General features: G+C 51.6%; 1 long non-coding RNA gene across 1 annotated transcript in view; it reads right to left on the bottom strand.

The window, feature by feature from the left end:
* Nucleotides 1-21,354, bottom strand: part of LOC120993181 — a 45,353-nt gene extending 23,999 nt beyond the window's left edge. The window contains exon 1 of the long non-coding RNA XR_005777155.1: nucleotides 21,285-21,354. This is a non-coding gene — a long non-coding RNA (uncharacterized LOC120993181). The remainder of the gene's footprint in view (nucleotides 1-21,284) is intronic.
* Nucleotides 21,355-21,620: the final 266 nt, after the last annotated feature.

Genomic DNA, 21,620 nt, shown 5'->3' with positions numbered 1-21,620 from the left:
CATTTCACTAACATGGTGGAACAGTACCTGTGCACACCCCTCCACGTACTGACTGATGGTTCGGCCCCATTCAATTTCTGGGTCTCCAAATTGTCCACGTGGCCAGAGCTAGCCTTTTATGCCTTGGAGGTGCTGGCCTGCCCGGCGGCCAGCGTTTTGTCTGAACGTGTATTCAGCACGGCAGGGGGCGTCATTACAGACAAACGCAGCCGCCTGTCTACAGCCAATATGGACAAGCTGACGTTCATAAAAATGAACCAGGCATGGATCCCACAGGACCTGTCCATCCCTTGTGCAGATTAGATATTAACTACCTCCCCTTAACAATATATTATTCAACTCCAGGGCACTTCCTCATTCAATACTATTTTTAATTTCAATTTACCATTATATTGTGGGGCAACCGAAAGTTGAATGAACCTCTCCTCTGTCTGGGTGCCGGGGCCTAAATGTGTGACAGTGGCCTGTTCCAGTGGTGGGTGACGTGAAGCCTGATTCTCTGCTATGACATGAAGACAGATTCTGCGCTGACATAAGGCCAGATTCTCTGTTACAGGACCGCTCTCCTCTGTCTGGGTGCCTGGGGCCTAAATGTGTGACAGTGGCCTGTTCCAGTGGTGGGTGACGTGAAGCCTGATTCTCTGCTATGACATGAAGACAGATTCTGCGCTGACATAAGGCCAGATTCTCTGTTACGGGACCTCTCTCCTCTGTCTGGGTGCCGGGGCCTAAATGTGTGACAGTGGCCTGTTCCAGTGGTGGGTGACGTGAAGCCTGATTCTCTGCTATGACATGAAGACAGATTCTGCGCTGACATAAGGCCAGATTCTCTGTTACGGGACCTCTCTCCTCTGCCTGGGTGCCTGGGCCTAAATGTGTGACAGTGGCCTGTTCCAGTGGTGGGTGACGTGAAGCCTGATTCTCTGCTATGACATGAAGACAGATTCTGCGCTGACATAAGGCCAGATTCTCTGTTACGGGACCGCTCTCCTCTGCCTGGGTGCCTGGGCCTAAATGTGTGACAGTGGCCTGTTCCAGTGGTGGGTGACGTGAAGCCTGATTCTCTGCTATGACATGAAGACAGATTCTGCGCTGACATAAGGCCAGATTCTCTGTTACGGGACCTCTCTCCTCTGTCTGGGTGCCTGGGCCTAAATGTGTGACAGTGGCCTGTTCCAGTGGTGGGTGACGTGAAGCCTGATTCTCTGCTATGACATGAAGACAGATTCTGCGCTGACATAAGGCCAGATTCTCTGTTACGGGACCTCTCTCCTCTGCCTGGGTGCCTGGGCCTAAATGTGTGACAGTGGCCTGTTCCAGTGGTGGGTGACGTGAAGCCTGATTCTCTGCTATGACATGAAGACAGATTCTGCGCTGACATAAGGCCAGATTCTCTGTTACGGGACCTCTCTCCTCTGCCTGGGTGCCTGGGCCTAAATGTGTGACAGTGGCCTGTTCCAGTGGTGGGTGACGTGAAGCCTGATTCTCTGCTATGACATGAAGACAGATTCTGCGCTGACATAAGGCCAGATTCTCTGTTACGGGACCTCTCTCCTCTGCCTGGGTGCCTGGGCCTAAATGTGTGACAGTGGCCTGTTCCAGTGGTGGGTGACGTGAAGCCTGATTCTCTGCTATGACATGAAGACAGATTCTGCGCTGACATAAGGCCAGATTCTCTGTTACGGGACCTCTCTCCTCTGCCTGGGTGCCTGGGCCTAAATGTGTGACAGTGGCCTGTTCCAGTGGTGGGTGACGTGAAGCCTGATTCTCTGCTATGACATGAAGACAGATTCTGTGCTGACATAAGGCCAGATTCTCTGTTACGGGACCTCTCTCCTCTGCCTGGGTGCCTGGGCCTAAATGTGTGACAGTGGCCTGTTCCAGTGGTGGGTGACGTGAAGCCTGATTCTCTGCTATGACATGAAGACAGATTCTGCGCTGACATAAGGCCAGATTCTCTGTTACGGGACCTCTCTCCTCTGTCTGGGTGCCGGGGCCTAAATGTGTGACAGTGGCCTGTTCCAGTGGTGGGTGACGTGAAGCCTGATTCTCTGCTATGACATGAAGACAGATTCTGCGCTGACATAAGGCCAGATTCTCTGTTACGGGACCTCTCTCCTCTGCCTGGGTGCCTGGGCCTAAATGTGTGACAGTGGCCTGTTCCAGTGGTGGGTGACGTGAAGCCTGATTCTCTGCTATGACATGAAGACAGATTCTGCGCTGACATAAGGCCAGATTCTCTGTTACGGGACCTCTCTCCTCTGCCTGGGTGCCTGGGCCTAAATGTGTGACAGTGGCCTGTTCCAGTGGTGGGTGACGTGAAGCCTGATTCTCTGCTATGACATGAATACAGATTCTGCGCTGACATAAGGCCAGATTCTCTGTTACGGGACCTCTCTCCTCTGCCTGGGTGCCTGGGCCTAAATGTGTGACAGTGGCCTGTTCCAGTGGTGGGTGACGTGAAGCCTGATTCTCTGCTATGACATGAAGACAGATTCTGCGCTGACATAAGGCCAGATTCTCTGTTACGGGACCGCTCTCCTCTGTCTGGGTGCCGGGGCCTAAATGTGTGACAGTGGCCTGTTCCAGTGGTGGGTGACGTGAAGCCTGATTCTCTGCTATGACATGAAGACAGATTCTGCGCTGACATAAGGCCAGATTCTCTGTTACGGGACCTCTCTCCTCTGCCTGGGTGCCTGGGCCTAAATGTGTGACAGTGGCCTGTTCCAGTGGTGGGTGACGTGAAGCCTGATTCTCTGCTATGACATGAAGACAGATTCTGCGCTGACATAAGGCCAGATTCTCTGTTACGGGACCTCTCTCCTCTGCCTGGGTGCCTGGGCCTAAATGTGTGACAGTGGCCTGTTCCAGTGGTGGGTGACGTGAAGCCTGATTCTCTGCTATGACATGAAGACAGATTCTGCGCTGACATAAGGCCAGATTCTCTGTTACGGGACCTCTCTCCTCTGCCTGGGTGCCTGGGCCTAAATGTGTGACAGTGGCCTGTTCCAGTGGTGGGTGACGTGAAGCCTGATTCTCTGCTATGACATGAAGACAGATTCTGCGCTGACATAAGGCCAGATTCTCTGTTACGGGACCTCTCTCCTCTGTCTGGGTGCCTGGGCCTAAATGTGTGACAGTGGCCTGTTCCAGTGGTGGGTGACGTGAAGCCTGATTCTCTGCTATGACATGAAGACAGATTCTGTGCTGACATAAGGCCAGATTCTCTGTTACGGGACCTCTCTCCTCTGCCTGGGTGCCTGGGCCTAAATATGTGACAGTGGCCTGTTCCAGTGGTGGGTGACGTGAAGCCTGATTCTCTGCTATGACATGAAGACAGATTCTGCGCTGACATAAGGCCAGATTCTCTGTTACGGGACCTCTCTCCTCTGTCTGGGTGCCTGGGCCTAAATGTGTGACAGTGGCCTGTTCCAGTGGTGGGTGACGTGAAGCCTGATTCTCTGCTATGACATGAAGACAGATTCTGCGCTGACATAAGGCCAGATTCTCTGTTACGGGACCTCTCTCCTCTGCCTGGGTGCCTGGGCCTAAATGTGTGACAGTGGCCTGTTCCAGTGGTGGGTGACGTGAAGCCTGATTCTCTGCTATGACATGAAGACAGATTCTGCGCTGACATAAGGCCAGATTCTCTGTTACGGGACCGCTCTCCTCTGTCTGGGTGCCGGGGCCTAAATGTGTGACAGTGGCCTGTTCCAGTGGTGGGTGACGTGAAGCCTGATTCTCTGCTATGACATGAAGACAGATTCTGCGCTGACATAAGGCCAGATTCTCTGTTACGGGACCTCTCTCCTCTGCCTGGGTGCCTGGGCCTAAATGTGTGACAGTGGCCTGTTCCAGTGGTGGGTGACGTGAAGCCTGATTCTCTGCTATGACATGAATACAGATTCTGCGCTGACATAAGGCCAGATTCTCTGTTACGGGACCTCTCTCCTCTGCCTGGGTGCCTGGGCCTAAATGTGTGACAGTGGCCTGTTCCAGTGGTGGGTGACGTGAAGCCTGATTCTCTGCTATGACATGAAGACAGATTCTGTGCTGACATAAGGCCAGATTCTCTGTTACGGGACCTCTCTCCTCTGCCTGGGTGCCTGGGCCTAAATGTGTGACAGTGGCCTGTTCCAGTGGTGGGTGACGTGAAGCCTGATTCTCTGCTATGACATGAAGACAGATTCTGCGCTGACATAAGGCCAGATTCTCTGTTACGGGACCTCTCTCCTCTGCCTGGGTGCCGGGGCCTAAATGTGTGACAGTGGCCTGTTCCAGTGGTGGGTGACGTGAAGCCTGATTCTCTGCTATGACATGAAGACAGATTCTGCGCTGACATAAGGCCAGATTCTCTGTTACGGGACCTCTCTCCTCTGCCTGGGTGCCTGGGCCTAAATGTGTGACAGTGGCCTGTTCCAGTGGTGGGTGACGTGAAGCCTGATTCTCTGCTATGACATGAAGACAGATTCTGCGCTGACATAAGGCCAGATTCTCTGTTACGGGACCGCTCTCCTCTGCCTGGGTGCCTGGGCCTAAATGTGTGACAGTGGCCTGTTCCAGTGGTGGGTGACGTGAAGCCTGATTCTCTGCTATGACATGAATACAGATTCTGCGCTGACATAAGGCCAGATTCTCTGTTACGGGACCTCTCTCCTCTGCCTGGGTGCCTGGGCCTAAATGTGTGACAGTGGCCTGTTCCAGTGGTGGGTGACGTGAAGCCTGATTCTCTGCTATGACATGAAGACAGATTCTGCGCTGACATAAGGCCAGATTCTCTGTTACGGGACCGCTCTCCTCTGTCTGGGTGCCGGGGCCTAAATGTGTGACAGTGGCCTGTTCCAGTGGTGGGTGACGTGAAGCCTGATTCTCTGCTATGACATGAAGACAGATTCTGCGCTGACATAAGGCCAGATTCTCTGTTACGGGACCTCTCTCCTCTGCCTGGGTGCCTGGGCCTAAATGTGTGACAGTGGCCTGTTCCAGTGGTGGTTGACGTGAAGCCTGATTCTCTGCTATGACATGAAGACAGATTCTGCGCTGACATAAGGCCAGATTCTCTGTTACGGGACCTCTCTCCTCTGCCTGGGTGCCTGGGCCTAAATGTGTGACAGTGGCCTGTTCCAGTGGTGGGTGACGTGAAGCCTGATTCTCTGCTATGACATGAATACAGATTCTGCGCTGACATAAGGCCAGCTTCTCTGTTACGGGACCTCTCTCCTCTGCCTGGGTGCCTGGGCCTAAATGTGTGACAGTGGCCTGTTCCAGTGGTGGGTGACGTGAAGCCTGATTCTCTGCTATGACATGAATACAGATTCTGCGCTGACATAAGGCCAGATTCTCTGTTACGGGACCTCTCTCCTCTGCCTGGGTGCCTGGGCCTAAATGTGTGACAGTGGCCTGTTCCAGTGGTGGGTGACGTGAAGCCTGATTCTCTGCTATGACATGAATACAGATTCTGCGCTGACATAAGGCCAGATTCTCTGTTACGGGACCTCTCTCCTCTGCCTGGGTGCCTGGGCCTAAATGTGTGACAGTGGCCTGTTCCAGTGGTGGGTGACGTGAAGCCTGATTCTCTGCTATGACATGAAGACAGATTCTGCGCTGACATAAGGCCAGATTCTCTGTTACGGGACCGCTCTCCTCTGTCTGGGTGCCGGGGCCTAAATGTGTGACAGTGGCCTGTTCCAGTGGTGGGTGACGTGAAGCCTGATTCTCTGCTATGACATGAAGACAGATTCTGTGCTGACATAAGGCCAGATTCTCTGTTACGGGACCTCTCTCCTCTGCCTGGGTGCCTGGGCCTAAATGTGTGACAGTGGCCTGTTCCAGTGGTGGGTGACGTGAAGCCTGATTCTCTGCTATGACATGAAGACAGATTCTGCGCTGACATAAGGCCAGATTCTCTGTTACGGGACCTCTCTCCTCTGCCTGGGTGCCTGGGCCTAAATGTGTGACAGTGGCCTGTTCCAGTGGTGGGTGACGTGAAGCCTGATTCTCTGCTATGACATGAATACAGATTCTGCGCTGACATAAGGCCAGATTCTCTGTTACGGGACCTCTCTCCTCTGCCTGGGTGCCTGGGCCTAAATGTGTGACAGTGGCCTGTTCCAGTGGTGGGTGACGTGAAGCCTGATTCTCTGCTATGACATGAATACAGATTCTGCGCTGACATAAGGCCAGATTCTCTGTTACGGGACCTCTCTCCTCTGCCTGGGTGCCTGGGCCTAAATGTGTGACAGTGGCCTGTTCCAGTGGTGGGTGACGTGAAGCCTGATTCTCTGCTATGACATGAAGACAGATTCTGCGCTGACATAAGGCCAGATTCTCTGTTACGGGACCTCTCTCCTCTGCCTGGGTGCCTGGGCCTAAATGTGTGACAGTGGCCTGTTCCAGTGGTGGGTGACGTGAAGCCTGATTCTCTGCTATGACATGAATACAGATTCTGTGCTGACATAAGGCCAGATTCTCTGTTACGGACCTCTCTCCTCTGCCTGGGTGCCTGGGCCTAAATGTGTGACAGTGGCCTGTTCCAGTGGTGGGTGACGTGAAGCCTGATTCTCTGCTATGACATGAAGACAGATTCTGCGCTGACATAAGGCCAGATTCTCTGTTACGGGACCGCTCTCCTCTGTCTGGGTGCCGGGGCCTAAATGTGTGACAGTGGCCTGTTCCAGTGGTGGGTGACGTGAAGCCTGATTCTCTGCTATGACATGAAGACAGATTCTGTGCTGACATAAGGCCAGATTCTCTGTTACGGGACCTCTCTCCTCTGCCTGGGTGCCTGGGCCTAAATGTGTGACAGTGGCCTGTTCCAGTGGTGGGTGACGTGAAGCCTGATTCTCTGCTATGACATGAAGACAGATTCTGTGCTGACATAAGGCCAGATTCTCTGTTACGGGACCGCTCTCCTCTGCCTGGGTGCCTGGGCCTAAATGTGTGACAGTGGCCTGTTCCAGTGGTGGGTGACGTGAAGCCTGATTCTCTGCTATGACATGAATACAGATTCTGTGCTGACATAAGGCCAGATTCTCTGTTACGGGACCTCTCTCCTCTGCCTGGGTGCCTGGGCCTAAATGTGTGACAGTGGCCTGTTCCAGTGGTGGGTGACGTGAAGCCTGATTCTCTGCTATGACATGAAGACAGATTCTGCGCTGACATAAGGCCAGATTCTCTGTTACGGGACCGCTCTCCTCTGTCTGGGTGCCGGGGCCTAAATGTGTGACAGTGGCCTGTTCCAGTGGTGGGTGACGTGAAGCCTGATTCTCTGCTATGACATGAAGACAGATTCTGTGCTGACATAAGGCCAGATTCTCTGTTACGGGACCTCTCTCCTCTGCCTGGGTGCCTGGGCCTAAATGTGTGACAGTGGCCTGTTCCAGTGGTGGGTGACGTGAAGCCTGATTCTCTGCTATGACATGAAGACAGATTCTGTGCTGACATAAGGCCAGATTCTCTGTTACGGACCTCTCTCCTCTGTCTGGGTGCCTGGGCCTAAATGTGTGACAGTGGCCTGTTCCAGTGGTGGGTGACGTGAAGCCTGATTCTCTGCTATGACATGAAGACAGATTCTGTGCTGACATAAGGCCAGATTCTCTGTTACTGGACCTCTCTCCTCTGCCTGGGTGCCTGGGCCTAAATGTGTGACAGTGGCCTGTTCCAGTGGTGGGTGACGTGAAGCCTGATTCTCTGCTATGACATGAAGACAGATTCTGTGCTGACATAAGGCCAGATTCTCTGTTACGGGACCTCTCTCCTCTGCCTGGGTGCCTGGGCCTAAATGTGTGACAGTGGCCTGTTCCAGTGGTGGGTGACGTGAAGCCTGATTCTCTGCTATGACATGAAGACAGATTCTGTGCTGACATAAGGCCAGATTCTCTGTTACGGGACCTCTCTCCTCTGCCTGGGTGCCTGGGCCTAAATGTGTGACAGTGGCCTGTTCCAGTGGTGGGTGACGTGAAGCCTGATTCTCTGCTATGACATGAAGACAGATTCTGCGCTGACATAAGGCCAGATTCTCTGTTACGGGACCTCTCTCCTCTGCCTGGGTGCCTGGGCCTAAATGTTTGACAGTGGCCTGTTCCAGTGGTGGGTGACGTGAAGCCTGATTCTCTGCTATGACATGAATACAGATTCTGTGCTGACATAAGGCCAGATTCTCTGTTACGGGACCGCTCTCCTCTGTCTGGGTGCCTGGGCCTAAATGTTTGACAGTGGCCTGTTCCAGTGGTGGGTGACGTGAAGCCTGATTCTCTGCTATGACATGAAGACAGATTCTGCGCTGACATAAGGCCAGATTCTCTGTTACGGGACCGCTCTCCTCTGTCTGGGTGCCGGGGCCTAAATGTGTGACAGTGGCCTGTTCCAGTGGTGGGTGACGTGAAGCCTGATTCTCTGCTATGACATGAAGACAGATTCTGTGCTGACATAAGGCCAGATTCTCTGTTACGGGACCTCTCTCCTCTGCCTGGGTGCCTGGGCCTAAATGTGTGACAGTGGCCTGTTCCAGTGGTGGGTGACGTGAAGCCTGATTCTCTGCTATGACATGAAGACAGATTCTGTGCTGACATAAGGCCAGATTCTCTGTTACGGGACCTCTCTCCTCTGTCTGGGTGCCTGGGCCTAAATGTGTGACAGTGGCCTTTTCCAGTGGTGGGTGACGTGAAGCCTGATTCTCTGCTATGACATGAATACAGATTCTGTGCTGACATAAGGCCAGATTCTCTGTTACGGGACCTCTCTCCTCTGCCTGGGTGCCTGGGCCTAAATGTGTGACAGTGGCCTGTTCCAGTGGTGGGTGACGTGAAGCCTGATTCTCTGCTATGACATGAAGACAGATTCTGCGCTGACATAAGGCCAGATTCTCTGTTACTGGACCGCTCTCCTCTGTCTGGGTGCCGGGGCCTAAATGTGTGACAGTGGCCTGTTCCAGTGGTGGGTGACGTGAAGCCTGATTCTCTGCTATGACATGAAGACAGATTCTGTGCTGACATAAGGCCAGATTCTCTGTTACAGGACCTCTCTCCTCTGCCTGGGTGCCTGGGCCTAAATGTGTGACAGTGGCCTGTTCCAGTGGTGGGTGACGTGAAGCCTGATTCTCTGCTATGACATGAATACAGATTCTGCGCTGACATAAGGCCAGATTCTCTGTTACGGGACCTCTCTCCTCTGCCTGGGTGCCTGGGCCTAAATGTGTGACAGTGGCCTGTTCCAGTGGTGGGTGACGTGAAGCCTGATTCTCTGCTATGACATGAAGACAGATTCTGTGCTGACATAAGGCCAGATTCTCTGTTACGGACCTCTCTCCTCTGCCTGGGTGCCTGGGCCTAAATGTGTGACAGTGGCCTGTTCCAGTGGTGGGTGACGTGAAGCCTGATTCTCTGCTATGACATGAAGACAGATTCTGCGCTGACATAATGCCAGATTCTCTGTTACGGGACCGCTCTCCTCTGTCTGGGTGCCGGGGCCTAAATGTGTGACAGTGGCCTGTTCCAGTGGTGGGTGACGTGAAGCCTGATTCTCTGCTATGACATGAAGACAGATTCTGTGCTGACATAAGGCCAGATTCTCTGTTACGGGACCTCTCTCCTCTGCCTGGGTGCCTGGGCCTAAATGTGTGACAGTGGCCTGTTCCAGTGGTGGGTGACGTGAAGCCTGATTCTCTGCTATGACATGAAGACAGATTCTGCGCTGACATAAGGCCAGATTCTCTGTTACGGGACCGCTCTCCTCTGCCTGGGTGCCTGGGCCTAAATGTGTGACAGTGGCCTGTTCCAGTGGTGGGTGACGTGAAGCCTGATTCTCTGCTATGACATGAATACAGATTCTGTGCTGACATAAGGCCAGATTCTCTGTTACGGACCTCTCTCCTCTGCCTGGGTGCCTGGGCCTAAATGTGTGACAGTGGCCTGTTCCAGTGGTGGGTGACGTGAAGCCTGATTCTCTGCTATGACATGAAGACAGATTCTGCGCTGACATAAGGCCAGATTCTCTGTTACGGGACCGCTCTCCTCTGTCTGGGTGCCGGGGCCTAAATGTGTGACAGTGGCCTGTTCCAGTGGTGGGTGACGTGAAGCCTGATTCTCTGCTATGACATGAAGACAGATTCTGTGCTGACATAAGGCCAGATTCTCTGTTACGGGACCTCTCTCTCTGCCTGGGTGCCTGGGCCTAAATGTGTGACAGTGGCCTGTTCCAGTGGTGGGTGACGTGAAGCCTGATTCTCTGCTATGACATGAAGACAGATTCTGTGCTGACATAAGGCCAGATTCTCTGTTACGGACCTCTCTCCTCTGCCTGGGTGCCTGTGCCTAAATGTGTGACAGTGGCCTTTTTCAGTGGTGGGTGACGTGAAGCCTGATTCTCTGCTATGACATGAATACAGATTCTGCGCTGACATAAGGCCAGATTCTCTGTTACGGGACCTCTCTCCTCTGCCTGGGTGCCTGGGCCTAAATGTTTGACAGTGGCCTGTTCCAGTGGTGGGTGACGTGAAGCCTGATTCTCTGCTATGACATGAATACAGATTCTGCGCTGACATAAGGCCAGATTCTCTGTTACGGGACCTCTCTCCTCTGCCTGGGTGCCTGGGCCTAAATGTGTGACAGTGGCCTGTTCCAGTGGTGGGTGACGTGAAGCCTGATTCTCTGCTATGACATGAAGACAGATTCTGCGCTGACATAAGGCCAGATTCTCTGTTACGGGACCTCTCTCCTCTGCCTGGGTGCCTGGGCCTAAATGTGTGACAGTGGCCTGTTCCAGTGGTGGGTGACGTGAAGCCTGATTCTCTGCTATGACATGAATACAGATTCTGCGCTGACATAAGGCCAGATTCTCTGTTACGGGACCGCTCTCCTCTGTCTGGGTGCCGGGGCCTAAATGTGTGACAGTGGCCTGTTCCAGTGGTGGGTGACGTGAAGCCTGATTCTCTGCTATGACATGAAGACAGATTCTGTGCTGACATAAGGCCAGATTCTCTGTTACGGGACCTCTCTCCTCTGCCTGGGTGCCTGGCCTAAATGTGTGACAGTGGCCTGTTCCAGTGGTGGATGACGTGAAGCCTGATTCTCTGCTATGACATGAAGACAGATTCTGTGCTGACATAAGGCCAGATTCTCTGTTACGGACCTCTCTCCTCTGCCTGGGTGCCTGGGCCTAAATGTGTGACAGTGGCCTGTTCCAGTGGTGGGTGACGTGAAGCCTGATTCTCTGCTATGACATGAATACAGATTCTGCGCTGACATAAGGCCAGATTCTCTGTTACGGGACCTCTCTCCTCTGCCTGGGTGCCTGGGCCTAAATGTGTGACAGTGGCCTGTTCCAGTGGTGGGTGACGTGAAGCCTGATTCTCTGCTATGACATGAATACAGATTCTGTGCTGACATAAGGCCAGATTCTCTGTTACGGGACCGCTCTCCTCTGTCTGGGTGCCGGGGCCTAAATGTGTGACAGTGGCCTGTTCCAGTGGTGGGTGACGTGAAGCCTGATTCTCTGCTATGACATGAATACAGATTCTGCGCTGACATAAGGCCAGATTCTCTGTTACGGGACCTCTCTCCTCTGCCTGGGTTCCTGGGCCTAAATGTGTGACAGTGGCCTGTTCTAGTGGTGGGTGACGTGAAGCCTGATTCTCTGCTATGACATGAATACAGATTCTGCGCTGACATAAGGCCAGATTCTCTGTTACGGGACCGCTCTCCTCTGCCTGGGTGCCTGGGCCTAAATGTTTGACAGTGGCCTGTTCCAGTGGTGGGTGACGTGAAGCCTTATTCTCTGCTATGACATGAATACAGATTCTGTGCTGACATAAGGCCAGATTCTCTGTTACGGGATCGCTCTCCTCTGTCTGGGTGCCGGGGCCTAAATGTGTGACAGTGGCCTGTTCCAGTGGTGGGTGACGTGAAGCCTGATTCTCTGCTATGACATGAAGACAGATTCTGTGCTGACATAAGGCCAGATTCTCTGTTACGGAACCTCTCTCCTCTGCCTGGGTGCCTGGGCCTAAATGTGTGACAGTGGCCTGTTCCAGTGGTGGGTGACGTGAAGCCTGATTCTCTGCTATGACATGAAGACAGATTCTGTGCTGACATAAGGCCAGATTCTCTGTTACGGGACCGCTCTCCTCTGTCTGGGTGCCGGGGCCTAAATGTGTGACAGTGGCCTGTTCCAGTGGTGGGTGACGTGAAGCCTGATTCTCTGCTATGACATGAAGACAGATTCTGTGCTGACATAAGGCCAGATTCTCTGTTACGGGACCTCTCTCCTCTGCCTGGGTGCCTGGGCCTAAATGTTTGACAGTGGCCTGTTCCAGTGGTGGGTGACGTGAAGCCTGATTCTCTGCTATGACATGAAGACAGATTCTGTGCTGACATCAGGCCAGATTCTCTGTTACGGACCTTTCTCCTCTGCCTGGGTGCCTGGGCCTAAATGTGTGACAGTGGCCTTTTCAGTGGTGGGTGACGTGAAGCCTGATTCTCTGCTATGACATGAAGACAGATTCTGCGCTGACATAAGGCCAGATTCTCTGTTACGGGACCTCTCTCCTCTGCCTGGGTGCCTGGGCCTAAATGTTTGACAGTGGCCTGTTCCAGTGGTGGGTGACGTAAAGCCTGATTCTCTGCTATGACATGAATACAGATTCTGCGCTGACATAAGGCCAGATTCTCTGTTACGGGACCTCTCTCCTCTGCCTGGGTGCCTGGGCCTAAATGTGTGACAGTGGCCTGTTCCAGTGGTGGGTGACGTGAAGCCTGATTCTCTGCTATGACATGAATACAGATTCTGCGCTGACATAAGGCCAGATTCTCTGTTACGGGACCTCTCTCCTCTGCCTGGGTGCCTGGGCCTAAATATTTGACAGTGGCCTGTTCCAGTGGTGGGTGACGTGAAGCCTGATTCTCTGCTATGACATGAAGACAGATTCTGCGCTGACATAAGGCCAGATTCTCTGTTACGGGACCGCTCTCCTCTGTCTGGGTGCCGGGGCCTAAATGTGTGACAGTGGCCTGTTCCAGTGGTGGGTGACGTGAAGCCTGATTCTCTGCTATGACATGAAGACAGATTCTGTGCTGACATAAGGCCAGATTCTCTGTTACGGGACCTCTCTCCTCTGCCTGGGTGCCTGGGCCTAAATGTTTGACAGTGGCCTGTTCCAGTGGTGGGTGACGTGAAGCCTGATTCTCTGCTATGACATGAAGACAGATTCTGTGCTGACATAAGGCCAGATTCTCTGTTACGGAACCTCTCTCCTCTGCCTGGGTGCCTGGGCCTAAATGTGTGACAGTGGCCTTTTTCAGTGGTGGGTGACGTGAAGCCTGATTCTCTGCTATGACATGAATACAGATTCTGCGCTGACATAAGGCCAGATTCTCTGTTACGGGACCTCTCTCCTCTGCCTGGGTGCCTGGGCCTAAATGTTTGACAGTGGCCTGTTCCAGTGGTGGGTGACGTAAAGCCTGATTCTCTGCTATGACATGAATACAGATTCTGCGCTGACATAAGGCCAGATTCTCTGTTACGGGACCTCTCTCCTCTGCCTGGGTGCCTGGGCCTAAATGTGTGACAGTGGCCTGTTCCAGTGGTGGGTGACGTGAAGCCTGATTCTCTGCTATGACATGAATACAGATTCTGCGCTGACATAAGGCCAGATTCTCTGTTATGGGACCTCTCTCCTCTGCCTGGGTGCCTGGGCCTAAATGTTTGACAGTGGCCTGTTCCAGTGGTGGGTGACGTGAAGCCTGATTCTCTGCTATGACATGAAGACAGATTCTGCGCTGACATAAGGCCAGATTCTCTGTTACGGGACCGCTCTCCTCTGTCTGGGTGCCGGGGCCTAAATGTGTGACAATGGCCTGTTCCAGTGGTGGGTGACGTGAAGCCTGATTCTCTGCTATGACATGAAGACAGATTCTGTGCTGACATAAGGCCAGATTCTCTGTTACGGGACCTCTCTCCTCTGCCTGGGTGCCTGCGCCTAAATGTGTGACAGTGGCCTGTTCCAGTGGTGGATGACGTGAAGCCTGATTCTCTGCTATGACATGAAGACAGATTCTGTGCTGACATAAGGCCAGATTCTCTGTTACGGAACCTCTCTCCTCTGCCTGGGTGCCTGGGCCTAAATGTGTGACAGTGGCCTGTTCCAGTGGTGGGTGACGTGAAGCCTGATTCTCTGTTATGACATGAATACAGATTCTGCGCTGACATAAGGCCAGATTCTCTGTTACGGGACCTCTCTCCTCTGCCTGGGTGCCTGGGCCTAAATGTTTGACAGTGGCCTGTTCCAGTGGTGGGTGACGTGAAGCCTGATTCTCTGCTATGACATGAATACAGATTCTGTGCTGACATAAGGCCAGATTCTCTGTTACGGGATCGCTCTCCTCTGTCTGGGTGTCTGGGCCTAAATGTTTGACAGTGGCCTGTTCCAGTGGTGGGTGACGTGAAGCCTGATTCTCTGCTATGACATGAAGACAGATTCTGCGCTGACATAAGGCCAGATTCTCTGTTACGGGACCGCTCTCCTCTGTCTCGGTGCCGGGGCCTAAATGTGTGACAGTGGCCTGTTCCAGTGGTGGGTGACGTGAAGCCTGATTCTCTGCTATGACATGAAGACAGATTCTGTGCTGACATCAGGCCAGATTCTCTGTTACGGGACCTCTCTCCTCTGCCTGGGTGCCTGGGCCTAAATGTTTGACAGTGGCCTGTTCCAGTGGTGGGTGACGTGAAGCCTGATTCTCTGCTATGACATGAAGACAGATTCTGTGCTGACATCAGGCCAGATTCTCTGTTACGGAACCTCTCTCCTCTGTCTGGGTGCCTGGGCCTAAATGTGTGACAGTGGCCTTTTCCAGTGGTGGGTGACGTGAAGCCTGATTCTCTGCTATGACATGAATACAGATTCTGTGCTGACATCAGGCCAGATTCTCTGTTACGGGACCTCTCTCCTCTGCCTGGGTGCCTGGGCATAAATGTTAGACAGTGGCCTGTTCCAGTGGTGGGTGACGTGAAGCCTGATTCTCTGCTATGACATGAAGACAGATTCTGCGCTGACATAAGGCCAGATTCTCTGTTACTGGACCGCTCTCCTCTGTCTGGGTGCCGGGGCCTAAATGTGTGACAGTGGCCTGTTCCAGTGGTGGGTGACGTGAAGCCTGATTCTCTGCTATGACATGAAGACAGATTCTGTGCTGACATCAGGCCAGATTCTCTGTTACAGGACCTCTCTCCTCTGCCTGGGTGCCTGGGCCTAAATGTGTGACAGTGGCCTGTTCCAGTGGTGGGTGACGTGAAGCCTGATTCTCTGCTATGACATGAATACAGATTCTGCGCTGACATAAGGCCAGATTCTCTGTTACGGGACCTCTCTCCTCTGCCTGGGTGTCTGGGCCTAAATGTTTGACAGTGGCCTGTTCAAGTGGTGGGTGACGTGAAGCCTGATTCTCTGCTATGACATGAAGACAGATTCTGTGCTGACATCAGGCCAGATTCTCTGTTACGGAACCTCTCTCCTCTGCCTGGGTGCCTGGGCCTTAATGTTTGATAGTGGCCTGTTCCAGTGGTGGGTGACGTGAAGCCTGATTCTCTGCTATGACATGAAGACAGATTCTGCGCTGACATAATGCCAGATTCTCTGTTACGGGACCGCTCTCCTCTGTCTGGGTGCCGGGGCCTAAATGTGTGACAGTGGCCTGTTCCAGTGGTGGGTGACGTGAAGCCTGTTTCTCTGCTATGACATGAAGACAGATTCTGTGCTGCCATCAGGCCAGATTCTCTGTTATGGGACCTCTCTCCTCTGCCTGGGTGCCTGGGCCTAAATGTGTGACAGTGGCCTGTTCCAGTGGTGGGTGACGTGAAGCCTGATTCTCTGCTATGACAAGAAGACAGATTCTGCGCTGACATAAGGCCAGATTCTCTGTTACGGGACCGCTCTCCTCTGCCTGGGTGCCTGGGCCTAAATGTTTGACAGTGGCCTGTTCAAGTGGTGGGTGACGTGAAGCCTGATTCTCTGCTATGACATGAATACAGATTCTGTGCTGACATCAGGCAAGATTCTCTGTTACGGAACCTCTCTCCTCTGCCTGGGTGTCTGGGCCTAAATGTTTGACAGTGGCCTGTTCCAGTGGTGGGTGACGTGAAGCCTGATTCTCTGCTATGACATGAAGACAGATTCTGCGCTGACATAAGGCCAGATTCTCTGTTACGGGACCGCTCTCCTCTGTCTGGGTGCCGGGGCCTAAATGTGTGACAGTGGCCTGTTCCAGTGGTGGGTGACGTGAAGCCTGATTCTCTGCTATGACATGAAGACAGATTCTGTGCTGACATCAGGCCAGATTCTCTGTTACGGGACCTCTCTTCTCTGCCTGGGTGCCTGGGCCTAAATGTTTGACAGTGGCCTGTTCCAGTGGTGGGTGACGTGAAGCCTGATTCTCTGCTATGACATGAAGACAGATTCTGTGCTGACATCAGGCCAGATTCTCTGTTACGGAACCTCTCTCCTCTGCCTGGGTGCCTGTGCCTAAATGTGTGACAGTGGCCTTTTTCAGTGGTGGGTGACGTGAAGCCTGATTCTCTGCTATGACATGAATACAGATTCTGCGCTGACATAAGGCCAGATTCTCTGTTACGGGACCTCTCTCCTCTGCCTGGGTGCCTGGGCCTAAATGTTTGACAGTGGCCTGTTCCAGTGGTGGGTGACGTAAAGCCTGATTCTCTGCTATGACATGAATACAGATTCTGCGCTGACATAAGGCCAGATTCTCTGTTACGGGACCTCTCTCCTCTGCCTGGGTGCCTGGGCCTAAATGTGTGACAGTGGCCTGTTCCAGTGGTGGGTGACGTGAAGCCTGATTCTCTGCTATGACATGAATACAGATTCTGCGCTGACATCAGGCCAGATTCTCTGTTATGGGACCTCTCTCCTCTGCCTGGGTGCCTGGGCCTAAATGTTTGACAGTGGCCTGTTCCAGTGGTGGGTGACGTGAAGCCTGATTCTCTGCTATGACATGAAGACAGATTCTGCGCTGACATAAGGCCAGATTCTCTGTTACGGGACCGCTCTCCTCTGTCTGGGTGCCGGGGCCTAAATGTGTGACAATGGCCTGTTCCAGTGGTGGGTGACGTGAAGCCTGATTCTCTGCTATGACATGAAGACAGATTCTGTGCTGACATCAGGCCAGATTCTCTGTTACGGGACCTCTCTCCTCTGCCTGGGTGCCTGCGCCTAAATGTTTGACAGTGGCCTGTTCCAGTGGTGGATGACGTGAAGCCTGATTCTCTGCTATGACATGAAGACAGATTCTGTGCTGACATCAGGCCAGATTCTCTGTTACGGAACCTCTCTCCTCTGCCTGGGTGCATGGGCCTAAATGTGTGACAGTGGCCTGTTCCAGTGGTGGGTGACGTGAAGCCTGATTCTCTGTTATGACATGAATACAGATTCTGCACTGACATAAGGCCAGATTCTCTGTTACGGGACCTCTCTCCTCTGCCTGGGTGCCTGGGCCTAAATGTTTGACAGTGGACTGTTCCAGTGGTGGGTGACGTGAAGCCTGATTCTCTTCTATGACATGAATACAGATTCTGTGCTGACATAAGCCCAGATTCTCTGTTACGGGATCGCTCTCCTCTGTCTGGGTGCCGGGGCCTAAATGTGTGACAGTGGCCTGTTCCAGTGGTGGGTGACGTGAAGCCTGATTCTCTGCTATGACATGAATACAGATTCTGCGCTGACATAAGGCCAGATTCTCTGTTACGGGACCTCTCTCCTCTGCCTGGGTTCCTGGGCCTAAATGTGTGACAGTGGCCTGTTCTAGTGGTGGGTGACGTGAAGCCTGATTCTCTGCTATGACATGAATACAGATTCTGCGCTGACATAAGGCCAGATTCTCTGTTACGGGACCGCTCTCCTCTGCCTGGGTGCCTGGGCCTAAATGTTTGACAGTGGCCTGTTCCAGTGGTGGGTGACGTGAAGCCTTATTCTCTGCTATGACATGAATACAGATTCTGTGCTGACATAAGGCCAGATTCTCTGTTACGGGATCGCTCTCCTCTGTCTGGGTGCCGGGGCCTAAATGTGTGACAGTGGCCTGTTCCAGTGGTGGGTGACGTGAAGCCTGATTCTCTGCTATGACATGAAGACAGATTCTGTGCTGACATCAGGCCAGATTCTCTGTTACGGAACCTCTCTCCTCTGCCTGGGTGCCTGGGCCTAAATGTGTTCCAGTGGCCTGTTCCAGTGGTGGGTGACATGAAGCCTGATTCTCTGCTATGACATGAAGACAGATTCTGTGCTGACATCAGGCCAGATTCTCTGTTACGGGACCGCTCTCCTCTGTCTGGGTGCCGGGGCCTAAATGTGTGACAGTGGCCTGTTCCAGTGGTGGGTGACGTGAAGCCTGATTCTCTGCTATGACATGAAGACAGATTCTGTGCTGACATCAGGCCAGATTCTCTGTTTTGGGACCTTTCTCCTCTGCCTGGGTGCCTGGGCCTAAATGTTTGACAGTGGCCTGTTCCAGTGGTGGGTGACGTGAAGCCTGATTCTCTGCTATGACATGAAGACAGATTCTGCGCTGACATAAGGCCAGATTCTCTGTTACGGGACCTCTCTCCTCTGCCTGGGTGCCTGGGCCTAAATGTGTGACAGTGGCCTGTTCCAGTGGTGGGTGACGTGAAGCCTGATTCTCTGCTATGACATGAATATAGATTCTGCGCTGACATAAGGCCAGATTCTCTGTTACGGGACCTCTCTCCTCTGTTTTGGTGCCTGGGCCTAAATGTGTGACAGTGGCCTGTTCCAGTGGTGGGTGGCGTGAAGCCTGATTCTCTGCTATGACATGAATACAGATTCTGCGCTGACATAAGGCCAGATTCTCTGTTACGGGACCTCTCTCCTCTGCCTGGGTGCCTGGGCCTAAATGTGTGACAGTGGCCTGTTCCAGTGGTGGGTGACGTGAAGCCTGATTCTCTGCTATGACATGAATACAGATTCTGCGCTGACATAAGGCCAGATTCTCTGTTACGGGACCGCTCTCCTCTGTCTGGGTGCCGGGGCCTAAATGTGTGACAGTGGCCTGTTCCAGTGGTGGGTGACGTGAAGCCTGATTCTCTGCTATGACATGAAGACAGATTCTGTGCTGACATCAGGCTAGATTCTCTGTTACGGGACCTCTCTCCTCTGCCTGGGTGCCTGGGCCTAAATGTGTGACAGTGGCCTGTTCCAGTGGTGGGTGACGTGAAGCCTGATTCTCTGCTATGACATGAATACAGATTCTGCACTGACATAAGGCCAGATTCTCTGTTACGGGACCGCTCTCCTTCGTCTGGGTGCCGGGGCCTAAATGTGTGACAGTGGCCTGTTTCAGTGGTGGGTGACGTGAAGCCTGATTCTCTGCTATGACATGAAGACCGATTCTGTGCTGACATCAGGCCAGATTCTCTGTTACGGGACCTCTCTCCTCTGCCTGAGTGCCTGGGCCTAAATGTGTGACAGTGGCCTGTTCCAGTGGTGGGTGACGTGAAACCTTATTCTCTGCTATGAGATTAAGACAGATTCTGCGCTGACATAAGGCCAGATTCTCTGTTACGGGACCGCTCTCCTCTGTCTGGTTGCCGGGGCCTAAATGTGTGGCAGTGGCCTGTTCCAGTGGTGGGTGACGTGAAGCCTGATTCTCTGCTATGACATGAAGACAGATTCTGTGCTGACATCAGGCCAGATTCTCTGTTACGGGACCTCTCTCCTCTGCCTGGGTGCCGGGGCCTAAATGTGTGACAGTGGCCTGTTCCAGTGGTGGGTGACGTGAAGCCTGATTCTCTGCTATGACTCGAAGACTGATTCTGCGCTGACATGAAGCCAGATTCTTTGCTATGGCATGAAGAGACTGATTCTCTGCTGACATGATGCCAGATTCTTTGCTATGGCATGAAGAGACTGATTCTCTGCTGACGTGAAGCCAGATTCTCTGCTATGGGACCTCTGTCCAATTGATATTGGTTCATTTTTATTTTTTTTATTTTTATTTTAATTCATTTCCCTATCCACATTTGTTTGCAGGGGATTTACCTACATGTTGCTGCCTTTTGCAGCCTTCTAGCTCTTTCCTGGGCTGTTTTACAGCCTTTTTAGTTCCCAAAAGTTCGGGTCCCCATTGACTTCAATGGGGTTCGGGTTCGGGACGAAGTTCGGATCGGGTTCGGATCCCGAACCCGAACATTTCCGGGAAGTTCGGCCGAACTTCTCGAACCCGAACATCCAGGTGTTCGCTCAACTCTAATCGCAAGGGATTAGGAGTAAAATACAAAAATTAAACGTGCACGTAATCTCACCCGACTATACACTACTGCATTTTGTACATTCATTTGGTTGTATTTTTTTGGGGGGGTCTGAAATTAGTTTCTAATAATTTTTATTGATATTTTTTGGTTATACATATTTGAGTCTTGATTTTTTGGGGGCACCTAAAATGCTCCAAAAGTGGAATTAAAACCCACAATAAAATCCCAATGTTCGTTGTGTTTATCACTTCCCGACATCCGTCATCTATGTAAGGCGAAGTTTGGGTTTAAAAAATTGACATCCACTGAGGTACTTAGTGGGCACTATAGCCACCAAGTGGCACCCAGTCGCAGAGTGTGTGAATGGTGATAACATCGATCATGAACTTTTAACCCTTCGCATGTCATGGTGATTTGTGGTATAAAATAAGTTTTAAAGGGGTTGTCTCACTTCAGCAAATGGCATTTATTATGTAGACAAGTTTAATACAAGTCACTTAGTCATGTATTGTAATTGTCCATATTGTTTCATTTGCTGGCTTGATTCACCCCTTTGAATCATTTTTTTTTATATAAAAAAACATGTTAAAATGTAAATCCAGCTCAATTTTCACATTTTACAAATAAAAATAAGCAATAAAAAATAAATATAATTTGTTTCACCACGTCCCAAAATGCCTGCATTATTAAAATGCAAAAGCATTTATCCTGTATGGTGAACGGCGTAATGGAGAAAAAAAATGGACAATTCACAATTTTTGGATTAAATTTTACTAAAACAGGCACCACAAAAACATATCAGCCAAGGGTATGAATACAATCAAATGTAATGAAACTAAAAAAGAGTTCGCACCAAAGTAAGTTGCACACCATGGATAGAATTCTAAATTGGTATAAGTTGTATTAGACCAACATAATTAAAAACAATTAAAACAGTATAAGTTTTATAAGTTTATACCGGAGTGTCCCTAAGCATAATAAAAAAAACAAGGAAACCACCCACGGCATGCACTGACCTTAAAGGTTGAAAAATTCTTAGGAGATCACAATTCATGAATATGTCAAGATTTGCAAAACTGTGCACGTAAAAAGCAATATGAAGCAGTCAACACATGAGGAAAAATCACATAAAACATTCTGTATCCCAAAAAAATGAACACTAATTCATAAATGTGACATCACATGAAGTAAAGTGCATAATGTACATATATAAAGTATAGATACATGAATAGGCATACATGCAACCTTCAAGAATATATGATGATTAGAAACACTGTGTGAAAAGAGCCAATACATATCACAGCCCTCACATGCAGCTTCCTCAGGGGTAAAGAAGGAAGATGAAATGGCAT

The sequence above is a fragment of the Bufo bufo genome, chromosome 3 (genome assembly GCF_905171765.1).
Source record: "Bufo bufo chromosome 3, aBufBuf1.1, whole genome shotgun sequence".
NCBI lineage: Eukaryota > Metazoa > Chordata > Amphibia > Anura > Bufonidae > Bufo > Bufo bufo.
This window is presented reverse-complemented; position numbering and strand designations above follow the sequence as displayed.